The sequence below is a fragment of the Salmo trutta genome, chromosome 12, assembly GCF_901001165.1.
Source record: "Salmo trutta chromosome 12, fSalTru1.1, whole genome shotgun sequence".
Classification (NCBI taxonomy): Eukaryota; Metazoa; Chordata; class Actinopteri; order Salmoniformes; family Salmonidae; genus Salmo; species Salmo trutta.
In genome coordinates this window covers 24,637,262-24,654,144 of record NC_042968.1, presented here as the reverse complement: position 1 = coordinate 24,654,144, position 16,883 = coordinate 24,637,262, and the positions used below count along the sequence as shown (strand labels likewise).

The following is a 16,883-nucleotide window of genomic DNA, read 5'->3' as shown; positions in this document are numbered from 1 at the left end:
CCCCGTGTATAGAGCCAAGTTATCATTGCTCATTGTGTCTTTATTCCTCATGTTATTATTCTTTTTCTATTATCTTTCTATGTTTCTCTCTGCATTGTTGGGAAGGGCCAGTAAGTACGCATTTCACTGTTAGTCTACACCTGTTGTTTACCAAGCATGTGACCAATACGATTTGATTTGATTTGAGAGCGAGCTGAACAGAGTACAACCCCAGGCTTTAATTTCAGTCCAGAGCTTTTTCTCTCCTCAACACATTTTACTTCAGAGTATTTTGTCAGCTGAGGAATTCATTCCTCACAAAGCCCAGACTGAGACACAGTTACACTCAGGGTTGACATAGCTCCAATCTCCCTTGCCCCCACTCCCCCTCTCCTGCTGCGCTGAACAAACGTACAACTTTGGAGTCCAAGGTTCAGCCCGGCATGGCACGCCATACCAAATTTCACAGCAAAACAACTGGCTCAGGGTAATCCCTTCTCCAATCGAGGGGCTAAACCCAGGCTGGCAGCAGCGTGGCACAGAGGGGCATGGGCATGGCCCAGGGGGCTTTTCACCTCAACCCTCACACACCAGCTAGCAAAATGCTGCCATGTTGCACATACACCAGATCCTCCTTCAAATACCAGGAACACACTATTCTATTACAACTCCACAGTCCACTCTCTCTTGCTCACCTCCCACTACTTTGCTTGCCACACATTCTCTCTCTCCTCCTTAACCAAAAGTGAAACGTTATTAAACACATTTCCTTGTGTAACCTCCGATCAGATGTCTCTGTTCTTTTATCTTCTACTGGATCTGTCCTATTATTCTCTCTCTCTCTTGTTCTCTCTGCACAAAGTGAAGGAGCAGAGCAGTCTCACCTGGTGTGTCCCAGTGGATTATCTACTTCCTCCTAGTTAGACTGGCTGGTGGTGGTGATCCTCATGGTGGTGGCAAGGGGGGAAAAGGGTGCTCTCTCTCTCTCTGCTCAGGAGGAACACCTCGGAACGTTTATCACATCCTCCTTCTTCCTCTCTCCTAACAGCTCTCTGTCTCTCTCCCGCCACTCTCTCTCTCTTGCTCTTTCACTCCCCCTCCCTCAATCTCTCCCTTCTCTCTGTCTCTTTCGCTCGCTCTCTCTCTCGCTCTCTCTGTCAGAGCGCTCTAATGAACTCCAGCCCTGTGTTGGAGAGAGAGGGGATGTCCAGCAGCCACAGAGAGATCAGAAGAGGAAGTAGTACCTCTCTGTCCCACCTCTCTATGGACCAACATAAACACTGGGTTTTTACCTGCCCAGCTTTTCTGTCCTGGCAAGTCCTCAGCATTCACACCTTCTAATATGTAAACAACCTCAGTTTCTCAGTCAGGTCAGATTCACACTTTTGTTACTATTAATCACTTCATCCTGACCCACATATTTGGCACTTTTACTGTCAGCAAGGAACCTTGTCTTTTCTCTGAGTGGCAGCCTTGGCGCCAGGGGTAGGGGAAGGGGTAGGGGAGGGGTAGGGGTAGGGGAAGGGGTAGGGGAAGGGGTAGGGGTAGGGGAAGGGGTAGGGGAGGGGTAGGGGAAGGGGTAGGGGTAGGGGAAGGGGTAGGGGAGGGGTAGGGGAAGGGGTAGGGGAAGAGGTAGGGGAAGGGGAGGGGTAGGGGTAGGAGAAGGGGTAGGGTAAGGGGTAGGGGTGGGGGAAGGGGTAGGGGAAGGGGTAGGGGTAGGGGTAGGGGAAGGGGTAGGGGTAGGGGTAGGGGAAGGGGTAGGGGTAGGGGAAGGGGTAGGGGAAGGGGTAGGGGAAGAGGTAGGGGAAGGGATAGGGCGGGGGGTAGGGGAAGGGGAAGGGGTAGGGATAGGGGAAGGGGAAGGGGTAGGGGAAGGGGTAGGGGTAGGGGTAGGGGGAGGGATAGGGGTAGGGGAGGGGAAGGGGTAGTGGAAGGAGTAGGGGAAGGGGTAGGGGTAGGGGAAGGGGTAGGGGAAGGGATAGGGGTAGGGAAGGGGTAGGGGAGGGGAAGGGGTAGGGGAAGGGTAAGGGGTAGGGGTAGGGGAAGGGGTAGGGGTAGGGGTAGGGGGAGGGGTAGGGGAAGGGGTAGGGGTAGGGGAGGGGGTAGGGGAAGGGGTAGGGGAAGGGATAGGGGTAGGGAAGGGGTAGGGGAGGGGAAGGGGTAGGGGAAGGGGAAGGGGTAGGGGTAGGGGAAGGGGTAGAGGTAGGGGTAGGGGGAGGGGTAGGGGAAGGGGTAGGGGTAGGGGAGGGGGTAGGGGAAGGGGTAGGGGAAGGGATAGGGGTAGGGAAGGGGTAGGGGAGGGGAAGGGGTAGGGGAAGGGTAAGGGGTAGGGGTAGGGGAAGGGGTAGAGGTAGGGGTAGGGGGAGGGGTAGGGGAAGGGGTAGGGGTAGGGGAGGGGGTAGGGGAGGGGTAGGGGAAGGGGTAGGGGTAGGGGAAGGGGTAGGGGAGGGGTAGGGGAAGGGGTAGGGGAAGAGGTAGGGGAAGGGGAGGGGTAGGGGTAGGAGAAGGGGTAGGGTAAGGGGTAGGGGTGGGGGAAGGGGTAGGGGAAGGGGTAGGGGCAGGGGTAGGGGTAGGGGAAGGGGTAGGGGTAGGGGAAGGGGTAGGGGAAGGGGTAGGGGAAGAGGTAGGGGAAGGGATAGGGCGGGGGTAGGGGAAGGGGAAGGGGTAGGGATAGGGGAAGGGGAAGGGGTAGGGGAAGGGGTAGGGGTAGGGGTAGGGGGAGGGATAGGGGTAGGGGAGGGGAAGGGGTAGTGGAAGGAGTAGGGGAAGGGGTAGGGGTAGGGGAAGGGGTAGGGGAAGGGATAGGGGTAGGGAAGGGGTAGGGGAGGGGAAGGGGTAGGGGAAGGGTAAGGGGTAGGGGTAGGGGAAGGGGTAGAGGTAGGGGTAGGGGGAGGGGTAGGGGAAGGGGTAGGGGTAGGGGAGGGGGTAGGGGAAGGGGTAGGGATAGGGATAGGGGTAGGGATAGGGGTAGGGGTAGGGGTAGGGATAGGGGTAGGGGTAGGGATAGGGGTAGGGGGAGGGGTAGGGGTAGGGGTAGGGGTGGGGGTAGGGTAAGGGGTAGGGGTAGGGGAAGGGGTAGGGATAGGGGTGGGGGAAGGGGTAGGGGTGGGGGAAGGGGTAGGGACAGGGGTGGGGGTGGGGGTAGGGGTAGAGGTAGGGGTAGGGGGAGGGGTAGGGGAAGGGGTAGGGGTAGGGGAGGGGGTAGGGGTAGGGGTAGGGGAAGGGATAGGGGTAGGGAAGGGGTAGGGGTAGGGGAAGGGGTAGGGGAAGGGGTAGGGGAAGGGGTAGGGGTAGGGGTGGGGGCAGGGTAAGGGGTAGGGGTAGGGGAAGGGGTAGGGGAAGGGGTAGGGATAGGGGTGGGGGAAGGGGTAGGGGTGGGGGAAGGGGTAGGGGAAGGGGTGGGGGTGGGGGTGGGGGTAGGGGTAGGGGAGGGGTAGGGGTAGGGGTGGGGGTGGGGGAAGGGGTAGGGGTAGGGGAAGGGGTAGGGGTAGGGGAAGGGGTAGGGGTGGGGGAAGGGGTAGGGGTAGGGGTGGGGGAAGGGGTAGGGATAGGGGAAGGGGTAGGGGTGGGGGTGGGGGTAGGGGTGGGGGTAGGGGGGGGGGAGGGGAGCGGGTAGGGGAAGGGGTAGGGGTGGGGGTAGGGGTGGGGTAGGGGTAGGGAAGGGGTACGGGTAGGGGAAGGGGTAGGGGAAGGGGTAGGGGTGGGGGTAGGGGAAGGGGTGGGGTAGGGGTGGGGTAGGGGTAAGGGTACGGGTAGGGGAAGGGGTAGGGGTAGGGGTGGGGTAGGGGAGGGGTAGGTGAAGGGGTAGGGGAAGGGGTAGGGGTAGGGGAAGGGGTAGGGGAAGGGGAAGAGGTAGGGGAAGGGGTAGGGGATGGGATAGGGATAGGGGTAGGGGAAGGGGTAGGTAAAGGGGTAGGGGTAGGTGGGAGGGGAAGGGGTAGGGGCTGGGATAGGGATAGGGGTAGGGGAAGGGGTAGGGGAAGGGGTAGGTGGGAGGGGAAGGGGTAGGGGAGGGTGGGAGGGGATATTGACATGGAGTTCTCCCAACATTGAAACCACATCTTCCTCAGTGGTTGATTTTCCCAAATGTGGACATGCAATAGTCAATCAGTTACTCCACACTCTGTATCACACGTTGTGACAGGAGGCAGAGGAATCTATCTTCTCCTTGTTAACAGAAAGCACTGTCTGAGGTAAAACACTTTAATAAGTTTGTCTGCTTCTCACACATACTTTCGGAAGGTATAGTACCTCTTTTATAACCCCTGCTGTGGGCCAGCAGATTGGCTGAAGACAATAGTGTGCTGTGACCTCATGGGGATGGTGAAGGAAGTGAAACTGATCCAGAGGTATGCAGGCGAGCCCGGTGAGCAGGTGCTATTGACACTACCCCATGGTCAATATTGTAAATGATAAACAACCATGGTTCATGTGCCGAAAGGAAACGCTTAAGTACAAGAAGTAAACTGCTAGCAGCTAGCCCTTTCTTTATTAAAATTAAAAGAGTTGATCGTCTTCAAAGGGAAAGTTTGCTAGTATACGATGCAATTGATTTTATAACACATTTATTGCAGAACATAGACAGTTTAGCTAATTCAAAAGAGACAATAAACATTGGGTTGATGATTAAGCTGAGGTGTAGACTGAGCCATCTCAGATAGGCCTAGTCAGTGAGAGATTCAGCAGAGGAATGTTGAATCTGAATGTATTGTGATGGAACTAATGTGGTACGACTCTCAGAGCTCTGCAGGTCAGGACACCAAGTACCACTGACTGTGACTGATTTCTCATCAGTGTCTGTGTTTCTACTAATCACCAATGAGCACCATGGCATGTAGCATTCATTTGACGCAGGGGGTTAATGACTTTTATTGGAAATCTAATTCAGTTATCTGCAACAAACACCAGATTCATATTGGCAGCTGTGTGGCACAATAAATTAGGCTTGTTTTTCCAACTACATAAAAACGAGTGGATCTAATACAAGGCTAAATGATGAGACAGAGTTAGCATGGAGAGTCATAGAGCCCTTTCAACACAATCATTTCCAGTGATGGAAAAGGCCATTACCAATGTGAAAGGGAAGGTACAGAGTAAGTCAACAGAGTCAGGGACATCCAGAATCTAATAAGTCCGACCAGGCCTAGCAGAGTGAATTATTTTAACGGTGGTTATTATCCCAGCAAAATGAGTTAAGTCCATTAAGAAGATAATCATTCTGCATGAGGATTTACACATGTCCATTTGCCTTTATCAGTTCCCTCAACTAAGCACTACAGCCATGCCAGCTTCAATTCAAACCATTTTGTGGGAAATTATCCATGCAGAGCTACAAAAAGCATTTGGAGCATTGAAAAGCTACTAGTCATTCAATGAGAAAATGGGAAAACCTGCAGGGTACCGCCTGGCTACCCAGCCCTGAGCCCTCCCATCTCATCTCATCACTGACTGGCAAGCCTAACTTCAGTGAAGAAGACACTCCTCTTCTCTGTACTTTATACATTCTCTCCAATCTCCTTTAGCAGAGTAACTGTCTGTCTGACAGGCGGAGTTTACCTCATTAGGCTGTAATTACGGCCAGACTGAAACATATCTCAACCACCCAGCCAGGGACGTTTTTACAGGTGGATCACCTCTGCCTAGCTTGCTCCTGTGGGAACAATCGGACCCTCTTCTCTCCTCACCCAGGCCCACACCACAGATGGCCAGCTCTAAAGCCCTTAGACACTGCTGGGCACTGGGCACAGAGTGGCCCTGGCAGGTCCCAACACGCTCCATGGGAAGTAAACACAAGGCCTGAACCGTGGCACTGAGTCGCCCTGGCAGGGGGGAGATGCTTGAGGACACAGAGACTGAGCAGCATACAAGAGCCAAGGCACGATGCTTCATCTGACACGGCACATTAAAATGCAGTGTTGTACCACACACCTCCAGCCACAAGGTCGCGCTGCTCCAAAGCAGAGGCTAGCCAACAGCTAATTAGAGAGGCCTGAAAGGAGAGGGGCCCTGGGATGATAATGAGGGGTTTAGCTGGACAAGAGGGCCACTCTCTCACACGCTTTGTTCTCCAGGCTTAGAAGACATTCTGAAAAGGAATCACTCCTCTGATAGAGAACGTTGATGCTGTTCCTAAGATGAGACTGTAGCGTCAGCCCACTGGGCACACACACCGGTTGAATCAACGTTGTAACCACGTCATTCCAATGAAAGATCTGTGGCAGTGGGAGGGGAGACATGCAATGCCAGACACAGACCAAAAACTGGGCCAAATTGCATATAAACAAAATGAGATGCTTGGTGTTTAGCCATCTAATCCAACTAAAGTTTCCTGGTGTCCATGCAGGCCCTTTAGAGAACGGCCATCTCAGCAGCTCTCCTCTCATAACTCTCCTCTGTTGCTCCTTTTTATGGCCAGGCGTTAATAGCTTGTATAGTAGAAACGTTGCTCTTGGTTACGGTGTGATAAACACTCATCAACACTCTCACTCCTGTTTGTCATTTTTCCAGACAGTGCCAACAGTAGTCTGAACAGTAAAAGGCCTGGGGGAGAGGAGGAAGAGGAGGAAGAGGAGGGAGCCATTCGAGTGTGTCCACATCAGCACTTCCATTACTCCAATGGCACAAAATTAGCCGACTGATAAATATTTAAAGGATTATTTGATGTAATTCATCAAAGAAATTGCTGTTTTCTGCCCAACCATCACAATGAAATGACTTTCAAAGACACTTATCTTGGGATCAATAGAGACAGAGATTTGCTGTGGTAAAATAAAAAGTTGGGAGTTATCTGGAACAGGGGGGATGAGGATCGGAGGGAGAATCAATGAGGAGTCCTGCAGCTTCAGGGGAAATATTTAATGCCCATAGATCCAGCCTCTGCATGCCGTATCCCAATCACTCACACTACCTGACTGCCATCCAAAGCAATCAGGGGTCACCTCCCTGTGAACTGCATACACAAACAGTGTGCTGCTAGAAGAGGAGAGGGGACACTAACTATCCTCCTGTTTTTCTCTGCTCTTTATCTCCACCAATAGACTACAACACACTTGATGTTCAACACTGTCACCTCCTTGTTCAGATGAATCGCTTGCTACTTCAACCACAACTTCTTCCAATGACAGTATGTACAGCAAATGATCTTGTCAACGACTTGTTAGTCACTGACTAACAACGATAGTCTACAGCGCCTGCTGAAAAGAATGACTAGACAATGTAAATGTAGGACCAGGCCCATAGACACTGGTGACAAGCAGTCCCCTCTGTCACTTACCCCAGGATCAGAGGAGTTGAGTCTGCTGGAGTGCCATGACCCTTGCACTAGCTTGGCACAAGTACCCTTCAGGTGTCTGGAAAACAAAACTTGACACTTCCAGCACAACACACAATGATCTGTCCTGTTGCCCATTTCCCCCTTTGTCTACCTGAACTCACTCACACTTATCCACCATCCATTTCAACTGGGTGCATTTAGTAAAGCAGTCAAGCTCAAGTACAACATCAGCAAAAGTATAACGCACCTCTGAATACGTCAGGTCCAACATATGGTTTGTTGACATCCTCTAATGAGCGTTGCCTCAATATTTATTGGAAAACTGTCTCTGGAACCCTGGGACAGAAGCACACTTCAGTCCTCATCTGGAGGAGATGACTAGATGACAAGCCTGACCGTGCTGTGTTCTCCTTGCACGTGGAATACTATGACACAAAAACACTACTCTCTTTTACCACAGAGAGAGAGAGAGAGAGAGAGAGAGAGAGAGAGAGAGAGAGAGAGTGAAAAAACCTCATGAATGTTAAAGATAAACATCTTGAGTCAGAAGCTGATTGAAAATGTTTGAAATTAATAGGTTATCATGTTTCTTACACAGATAATAAACCTTTGAATAAGAGCCACACTTGAATTGAAATGTTGGCTTTCAGTATTCTGAGCATATCGCTCTGCTCCATCAGTAACACAGGAGTTCAGCTAACTAACTCTATGAAGGCAAATCTAAATGAAAACAGCCCCCCTCTCTTATCTGGCTGACCCCATACCCAAAGATCGATACCGCTGCTCAGTACAGGGCCAGGGGTTCAGAGATGTCCTGCCTCCCCCCGCATCTCCCCCCCCCCCCCCCGCATCCCCCTAGGCTCAGCAGCTCTGATGAGCCAGATAATTCAATTCAATTCAATTGGCTTTATTGACAGGGGAAACATATGTTAACATTGCCAAAGCAAGTGAAGAAGATAATAAACAAAAGTGAAATAAACAATAAAAATGAACAGTAAACATTACACTCACAGAAGTCCCAAAGGAATAAAGACATTTCAAATGTCATATTATGTATATATGAATGGTTAAATGGTTAAATAAATAAACAAAAATATGGGTTGTATTTACAATGGTGTTTGTTCTTCACTGGTTGACCTTTTCTTGTGGTAACAGGTCACACATCTTTCTGCTGTTATTGCACACTGTGGTATTTCTCCCAGTAGATATGGGAGTTTAACAAAATCGGGTTTGTTTTCAAAATCTTTGTGGATCTGTGTAATCTGAGGGAAATATGTGTCTCTAAAATGGTCATACATTGGGCAGGAGGTTAGAAAGTGCAGCTCAGTTTCCACCTCATTTTGTGGGCAGTGTGTACATACAGTTGAAGTCAGAAGTTTACATTAAATTCATAAAATCTTGTTTTTCAACTACTCCACAAATTTCTTGTTAACAAACTATAGCTTTGGCAAGTCGGTTAAGGACATCTACTTTGGGCAAGACACAATTAATTTTCCCTACAATTGTTTACAGACAGATTATTTCACTTATAATTCACTGTATCACAATTCCAGTGGGTCAGAAGTTTACATACACTAAGTTGACTGTGCCTTTAAACAGCTTGGAAAATTCCAGAAAATGATGCCATGGCTTTAGAAGCTTCTGATAGGCTAATTGACATCATTTGAGTCAATTGGAGGTGTACCTGTGGATGTATTTCAAGGCCTACCTTCAAACACAGTGCCTCTTTGCTTGACATCATGGGAAAATCAAAAGAAATCAGCCAAGACCTTAGAAAAAAATTGTAGACCTCCACAAGTCTGGTTCATCCTTGGGAGCAATTTCCAAACGCCTGAAGGTACCACGTTCATCTGTACAAACAATAGTACACAAGTATAAACACCATGGGACCACGCAGCCGTCATACCGCTCAGGAAGGAGACGCGTTCTGTCTCCTAGAGATGAACGTACTTTGGAGGAATGGGCCACAATTCACCCAACTTATTGTGGGAAGCTTGTGGAAGGCTACCCGAAACATTTGACCCAAGTTAAACAATTTAAAGGCAATGTTACCAAATACTAATTGAGTGTATGTAAACTTCTGACCCACTGGGAATGTGATGAAAGAAATAAAAGCTGAAATAAATCATTCTCTCTACTATTATTCTGACATTTCACATCCTAAAATAAAGTGGTGATCCTAACTGACCTAAAACAGGGATTTTTTACTAGGATTAAATGGCAGGAATTGTGAAAAACTGAGCTTAAATGTATTTGGCTAAGATGTATGTAAACTTCCGACTTCAACTGTATATATTGTTTTCTATACTACTCTACAGTATCTCATTCACTTAATACTGTTTACATATCTTGCATTACTCATCTCATATGTATATACTGTATTCTATACTATTATTCTGTACCTTAGTCCGTTCCACTCTGACACTACTCATCCATATGTATATAGTCTTAATTCATTCCTACTTAAATTTGTGTGTATTGAGTATATGTTGTGTAATTTCTTGGATATTACTGCACTGTCAGAGCTAAACACCTCCCTGTGCAACTGGATCCTAGACTTCCTGACGGACCGCTCCCAGGTGGTAAGGGTAGATAACAACACATCCGCCACGCTGATCCTCAACACAGGGGCCCCTCAGGGGTGCGTGCTCAGTCCCCTCCTATACTCCCTGTTCACTCATGACTGCACGGCCAGGCGCGACGCCAACACCATCATTAAGTTTGTCGATGACACAACAGTGGTAGGCCTGATTACCGACAATGACGAGACTGCCTATAGGGAGGAGGTCAGAGACCTGGCCGTGTGATGCTAGGACAACAACCTCTCCCTCAATGTGATCAAGACAAAAGAGGTGATTGTGGACTACAGGAGCAAGCACGGCCCCATTCTCATCGACGGACTGCAGTGGAGCAGGTTGAGAGCTTCAAGTTCCTTGGTGTCCACATCACCAACAAACTAACATGGTCCAAGCACACCAAGACAGTCGTGAAGAGGGCACGACAAAACCTATTCCCCCTCAGGAGACAATAAAGATTTGGCATGGGTCCTCAGATCCTCAAAAGGTTCTACAGCTGAACCATCGAGAGCATCCTGACTGGTTGCATCACTGCCTGGTATTGCAACTGCTTGGCCTCAGACCGCAAGGCACTACAGAGGGTAGTGTGAACAGCCCAGTACATCACTGGGGCCAAGCTTCCTGCCATCCAGGACCTCTATACCAGGCGGTGTCAGAGGAAAGCCCTGAATATTGTCAAAGACTCCAGCCACCCTAGTCATAGACTGTTCTCTCTGCTACCGAAAGGCAAATGGTACCAGAGCGCCAAGACTAGGTCCAAGAGGCTTCTAAACAGCTTCCACCCCCAAGCCATAAGACTCCTGAACACTTAATCAAATGGCTAACCAGACTATTTGCATTGCCACACCCCTCCCCTTATTTTACACCGCTGCTACTCTCTGTTGTTATCATCTATGCATAGTCACTTTAATAACTCTACCTTCATGTAGTACCGGTACCCCCCTGTATATAGTCTCGCTATTGTTATTTTACTGCTGCTCTTTAATTACTTGTTACTTTTATTTCTTATCTGTATTTTTTTAACTGCATTGTTGGTTAGGGGCTCATAAGTAAGCATTTGACTTGATCTGATTAGAAGCACAAGCATTTCACTACAACCGCAATAACATCTGCTAATCACGTGTATGTGACCAATAAAATTAGATTTTATAGCCTATAGGCCAATGCAGCAGTAGGCCTATACCTCAACTTCAATCGTCAACTAATTAAAATACACAGGCCTAAAGCTGGCAAATAAAAACAGTAGAAAATATCCTGATGAAAGTTCAGGTTATTTCAATCGCATTCATCTCTCTACTCCACCTGTCTGCCTCCCTATCTATCTGTCTTGACTTGAGCTATCTAGTGAAGTGCAATATTGTATCAAATCAATTAACTGGATCCGGCACTAGCAACATTGTATCAACTAGCCTTTTCCGGGCTCTCAGAGTTTCCAGACAGCTGCAGTTTACACTGGATATATGGGATCATCAGATCATGATATTTTTACACTGGATATATGGGATCATCAGATCATCATATTTTTACACTGGATATATGGGATCATCAGATCATGATATTTTTAAACTGGATAATCAGATCATCAGATCATGGTATTTTGCTTTCACACTGAGGCTTGGTGATTATCGAGACCGGGAACGTTGGAATTTAGTTTCTAATATCGTGAGGAACTAACATAATTTGCAATGGATGTTAAAAAAGCAAACTTCATTGACTTACTGCGTGAGGTGAAGAAAAAAGTACTGTCAACCTCAGCTTATTAGTGATGGAGTGGTGAGTTAAGACAATTAGAAATCAGACATTCTCAAATGGGCACTTTCCTACATTTGCGAGCAGCAGGCCAGGTAGGCCTACATCTATGCTCATTCTCATGCGCACGCGTGCGTTCCCTCAACGTTATCAGGACAGAGAAACCAGACACACGCTCCCTCAACATTATCAGGACAGAGAAACCAGACACACGCTCCCTCAACGTTATCAGGACAGAGAAACCAGACACACGCTCCCTCAACATTATCAGGACAGAGAAACCAGACACACGCTCATTGCTCACATGGAGCACTCCAAACAAAAAACAATGAAAAAAATTGACAAAACTTGGAAATGATGGTTATGAAATAAATCAAAACTTGTTTCTCACTAGTGTAGCAGGTTGTGAACTCTGCAAAAAACGTTTCCACTCAGAGAATGATAAATTACTGTAATTAATACATTAATTAACAGAAATTAATTCAACCAAATGTCGGGGATTAATGGTACATTTACTAGGGCTACTGGTGACGTAATGGGGAATTGATCAAAATAAACAATTAAAGAGAAAACAATTCACACAATGAATGCAGAAGAATTGGCGGGAAGACAGCTGAGAGCATTCTGGAGAACCAGGGCCAGCCCTCCCATTAGGCAAGATTAGGCAGCCGCCTATGGCGGCACTTGAATTTGGGGCGGCATTTTGACAATTGGCTGCTGCCCTCCGGTGGGCTCATAGCGTTGCTGTAGTTCCCATCCCCACCCCATTCCCGCTTCTCCAGAAGTTCACTCCCACTATCCTATGGTGATGCGTGTGTTTAAATGGGATTATCCAATTGTGAAACATTAATAAAAATGAATCTTCCAATTAAATTATTGTATTGTTTTTTATGTTTGTGTGGGACGAAGACGATTAGTGATTTAGGCAGTAGCGTAACCTAGCCTGTTAATGTTAGCTAGCTACTACTAGTGGATATACATTTCGCTAAAAGTAAGCTATAGAGATTTGAAACAATTTGCTAACATGTCTAAAAGACAAAAACTGGAAGCGAATATTATTATCAGGAAGCGAGTATTTAAAAAAACGAATGAGAAAAGAGGCAAAATCTCTAAACCAAAGAAATTCGCTGCTGAAATGTATCAGCGTACAGCAATGTCCATCAGCCGGTGTGGAGAATGACAAGCCTCCAAGGACAGGCCATTCATTCGCCGAGAACAACGAAGCCCCGTTCGCTGATTATAAACTCAGCAAAAAAAGAAACGTCCCTTTTTCAGGACCCTGTCTTTCAAAGATAATTTGTAAAAATCCAAATAACTTCACAGATCTTCATTGTAAAGGGTTTAAACACTGTTTCCCATGCTTGTTCAACAAACCATAAACAATTAATGAACATGCACCTGTGGAACGGTTGTTAAGACACTAACAGCTTACAGACGGTAGGCAATTAAGGTCACAGTTATGAAAGCTTAGGACACTAAAGAGGCCTTTCTACTGACTCTGAAAAAAAGCAAAAGAAAGATGCCCAGGGTCCCTGCTCATCTGCGTGAACGTGCCTTAGGCATGCTGCAAGGAGGCATGGGGACTGCAGATGTGGCCAGGGCAATACATTGCAATGTCCGTACTGTGAGACGCCTAAGACAGCGCTACAGGGAGACAGTACGGACAGATGATTGTCTTCGCAGTGGCAGACCACATGTAACAACACCTGCACAGGATCGGTACATCTGAACATCACACCTGTGGGACAGGTACAGGATGGCAACAACAACTGCCCGAGTTACACCAGGAACGCACAATCCCTCCATCAGTGGTCAGAATGTCCGCAATAGGCTGAGAGAGGCTGGACTGAGGGCATGTAGGCCTGTTGTAAGGCAGGTCCACACCAGGCATCACCGGCAACAACGTTGCCTATGGGCACAAACCCACCGTCGCTGGACCAGACAGGACTGGCAAAAAGTGCTCTTCACTGACGAGTCGCAGTTTTGTCTCACCAGGGGTGATGCGTTTATCATCGAAGTAATGAGCGTTACACCGAGACCTGTACTCTGGAGCGGGATCGATTTGGAGGTGGAGGGTCCGTCAGGGTCTGGGGTGGTGTGTCACAGCATCATCGGACTGAACTTGTTGTCTTTGCAGGAAATCTCAATGCTGTGCGTTACAGGGAAGACATCCTCCTCCCTCATGTGGTACCCCTCAAGCAGGCTCATCCTGACATGACCCTCCAGCATGACAATGCCACCAGCCATACTGCTCATTCTGTGCGTGATTTTCTGCAAGACAGGAATGTCAGTGTTCTGCCATGGCCAGCGAAGAGCCCGGATCTCAATCCCATTGAGCACGTCTGGGACCTGTTGGAGGGTGAGGGCTAGGGCCATACCCCCCAGAAATGTCTGGGAACTTGCAGGTGCCTTGGTGGAAGAGTGGGGTAACATCTCACAGCAAGAACTGGCAAATCTGGTGCAGTCCATGAGGAGGAGATGCACTGCAGTACTTAACGCAGCTGGTGGCCACACCAGATACTGACTGTTACTTTTGATTTTGACCCCCCCCCCTTTGTTCAGGGACACATTATTCCATTTCAGTTAGTCACATGTCTGTGGAACTTGTTCAGTTTATGTCTCAGTTGTTGAATCTTGTTATGTTCATACAAATATGTTAAGTTTGCTGAAAATAAACGCAGTTGACAGTGAGAGGACGTTTCTTTTTTTGCTGAGTTTAGCAGCGAAGAGGGCAAACCGGAGGAGTCCGAGCCATGCACTTCCACCGATGATGACAGCTCTCTGGCTGGAAAAGGACAGGTGGTTGCACCAGGCCTAGCCACACCTCCAAACAATGCCGTTGATGACCCTAATATCTTGGACCCGGACTCAGATTCATCGCTCCCCGTCCCCGATGACAGTTGTGCTGCTGCTAAATCTGACTCCCAGACAAAAAACATAAACGATCCCGGTGAGTGGCCAAAATATATGAATGGATCTTTACGGGATATGTTAGTGCAGGCTGGGCCACATCAGGATAAGGAGGGGAATTTCCAAAGAGATGAGGGGCAACGAAAGTATTCGGTGGCCAACTACAATAGAAGGATGGCGAACAAAGAGAGAGTGGAGAGACCATTGCTTGTCTATTCCTATAAAAAGTAGACTGTTTTTGCTGTAAACCAGGATGGTCTCCAAGCAAACTATCGATGCACAAGCCAAACGGGCTATTGACTGAGAGACTCTCCACTGGCAGCAGGTGCTGCAGAGGCTCATTGCTCTGATACGCGTAATGACCACCCAGAACATTGCGTTACGTGAGACCACCGACAGGGTGAACGAGCCAAATAATGGGAACTTTCTGAAGTTTGTGGAAATGCCGGGTATCTTTGATGGAATCATGAAGTAGTACTCAATTATGAGAGATTATTCAATTATCTATCACCTGTTAACTTTGTATTTTTAGATTTAAAAAGACTACATCCTAATTTTGCTCTCTCACTCTCTCTCTCTGAAGATTGGATTTTAGGACCTTTAGCTACCGAGAGAAAACATTGCTGACTGCAATGCAGCACCACAGAAGAAGAAAGAAGCCACTTTAGGCAGAGAAAAAATAAATGAATGCTGAAACTGATGTTGGACAATCAAATTCGATATATAAATAAACAAAATTTGTTAAGGCTAGGTTATTGACATAAAGCTTATTTTACACTACTCTAGCGAAATGAGGTCCGCCATGCATTTATGAAAGTACTTCTTTCTGAAGCTCAAATGACCTTACTCTTTTTTACAGTTCTACTGGAATATTGAAATATATGTTAAATATGTTATATAAAAGTGGCATTTTGTATTGTAACAATGAATGGATCGTGCCATGTGTGATAACAGGTGGTATATTATTAATAAGAAACTCAGTTTCCTACTATAGGCAGGTGGCTGCATTGTGATAGCAACACTGTAACTCTCCAATGCAGGGGTTGAAGTAAAATTCAAAAAATTTCTATGGGCATAATCATAGAATTACATACAGTTGAAGTCGGACGTTTTGATACACCTTAGCCAAATACATTTAAACTCAGTTTTTCACAATTCCTAACATTTAATCCTAGTAAAAAGTCCCTGTTAGGTCAGTTAGGATCACCACTTTATTTTAAGAATGTGAAATATCAGAATAATAGTAGAGAATGATTTATTTCAGCTTTTATTTCTTTCATCACATTCCCAGTGGATCAGAAGTTTAGATACACTCAATTAGTATTTGGTAGCATTGCCTTTAAATTGTTTAACTTGGGTCAAACATTTCGGGTAGCCTTCCACAAGCTTCCCACAATAAGTTGGGTGAATTTTGGCCCATTCCTCCTGACAGAGCTGGTACAACTGTGTCAGGTTTGTAGGCCTCATTGCTTGCACACACTTTTTCAGTTCTGCCCACAAATGTTCTATAGGATTGAGGTCAGGGCTTTGTGATGGCCACTCCAATACCTTGACTTTGCTGTTCTTAAGCCATTTTGCCACAACTTTGGAAGTATGCTTGGGGTCATTGTTTATTTGGAAGACCCATTTACGACCAAGATTTAACTTCCTGACTGATGTCTTGAAATGTTACTTCAATATATCCACATAGTTTTCAATATATCCACATATTTTTCCTGCCTCATGATGTCATCTATTTTGTGAAGTGCACCAGTCCCTCCTGCAGAAAAGCAACACCACAACATGATGCTGCCACCCCAGTGCTTCATGGTTGGGATGGTGTTCTTCGGCTTGCAAGCCTCCCCCTTTTTCCTCCAAACATAACTATGGTCATTATGGCCAAACAGTTCTATTTTTGTTTCATCAGACCAGAGGACATTTCTCTAAAAAGTACAATCTTTGTCCCCATGTGCAGTTGCAAACCGTAGTCTGGCTTTTTTATGGTGGTTTTGGAGCAGTGGCTTCTTCCTTGCTGAGCGGCCTTTCAGGTTATGTCGATATAGGTCACATTTTACTGTAGATATAGATACTTTTGTACTTGTTTCCTCCAGCATCTTCACAAGGTCCTTTGCTGTTGTTCTGGGATTGATTTGCACTTTTCGCACCACAGTGCGTTCATCTCTAGGAGACAGAACGTGTCTCCTTCCTGAGCGGTATGACGGCTGAGTGATCCCATGGTGTTTACACTTGCGTACTATTGTTTGTACAGATGAATGTGGTACCTTCAGGCGTTTGGAAATTGCTCCCAAGAATGAACCAGACTTGTGGAGGTCTTCAATTTTTTTTCTGAGGTCTTGGCTGAGTTTGAAGGTAGGCCTTGAAATACATCCACAGGTACACTTCCAATTGACTCAAAT

At 47.2% G+C, this 16,883-nt stretch overlaps 1 protein-coding gene across 11 annotated transcripts in view; it reads right to left on the bottom strand.

Moving 5' to 3' along the window:
• Nucleotides 1–16,883, bottom strand: part of plekha7b (pleckstrin homology domain containing, family A member 7b) — a 157,041-nt gene that overhangs the window by 87,212 nt on the left and 52,946 nt on the right. Inside the window, exon 1 of one of the 11 annotated variants that reach the window (XM_029767721.1) lies at nucleotides 864–1,062. The exons of the other annotated variants lie outside the window; for them this stretch is intronic. The gene's annotated coding sequence lies outside the window, so the exon portion shown is untranslated. Of the gene's footprint in view, nucleotides 1–863; nucleotides 1,063–16,883 lie in introns of those variants that run through there. 11 annotated transcript variants of the gene reach the window in all.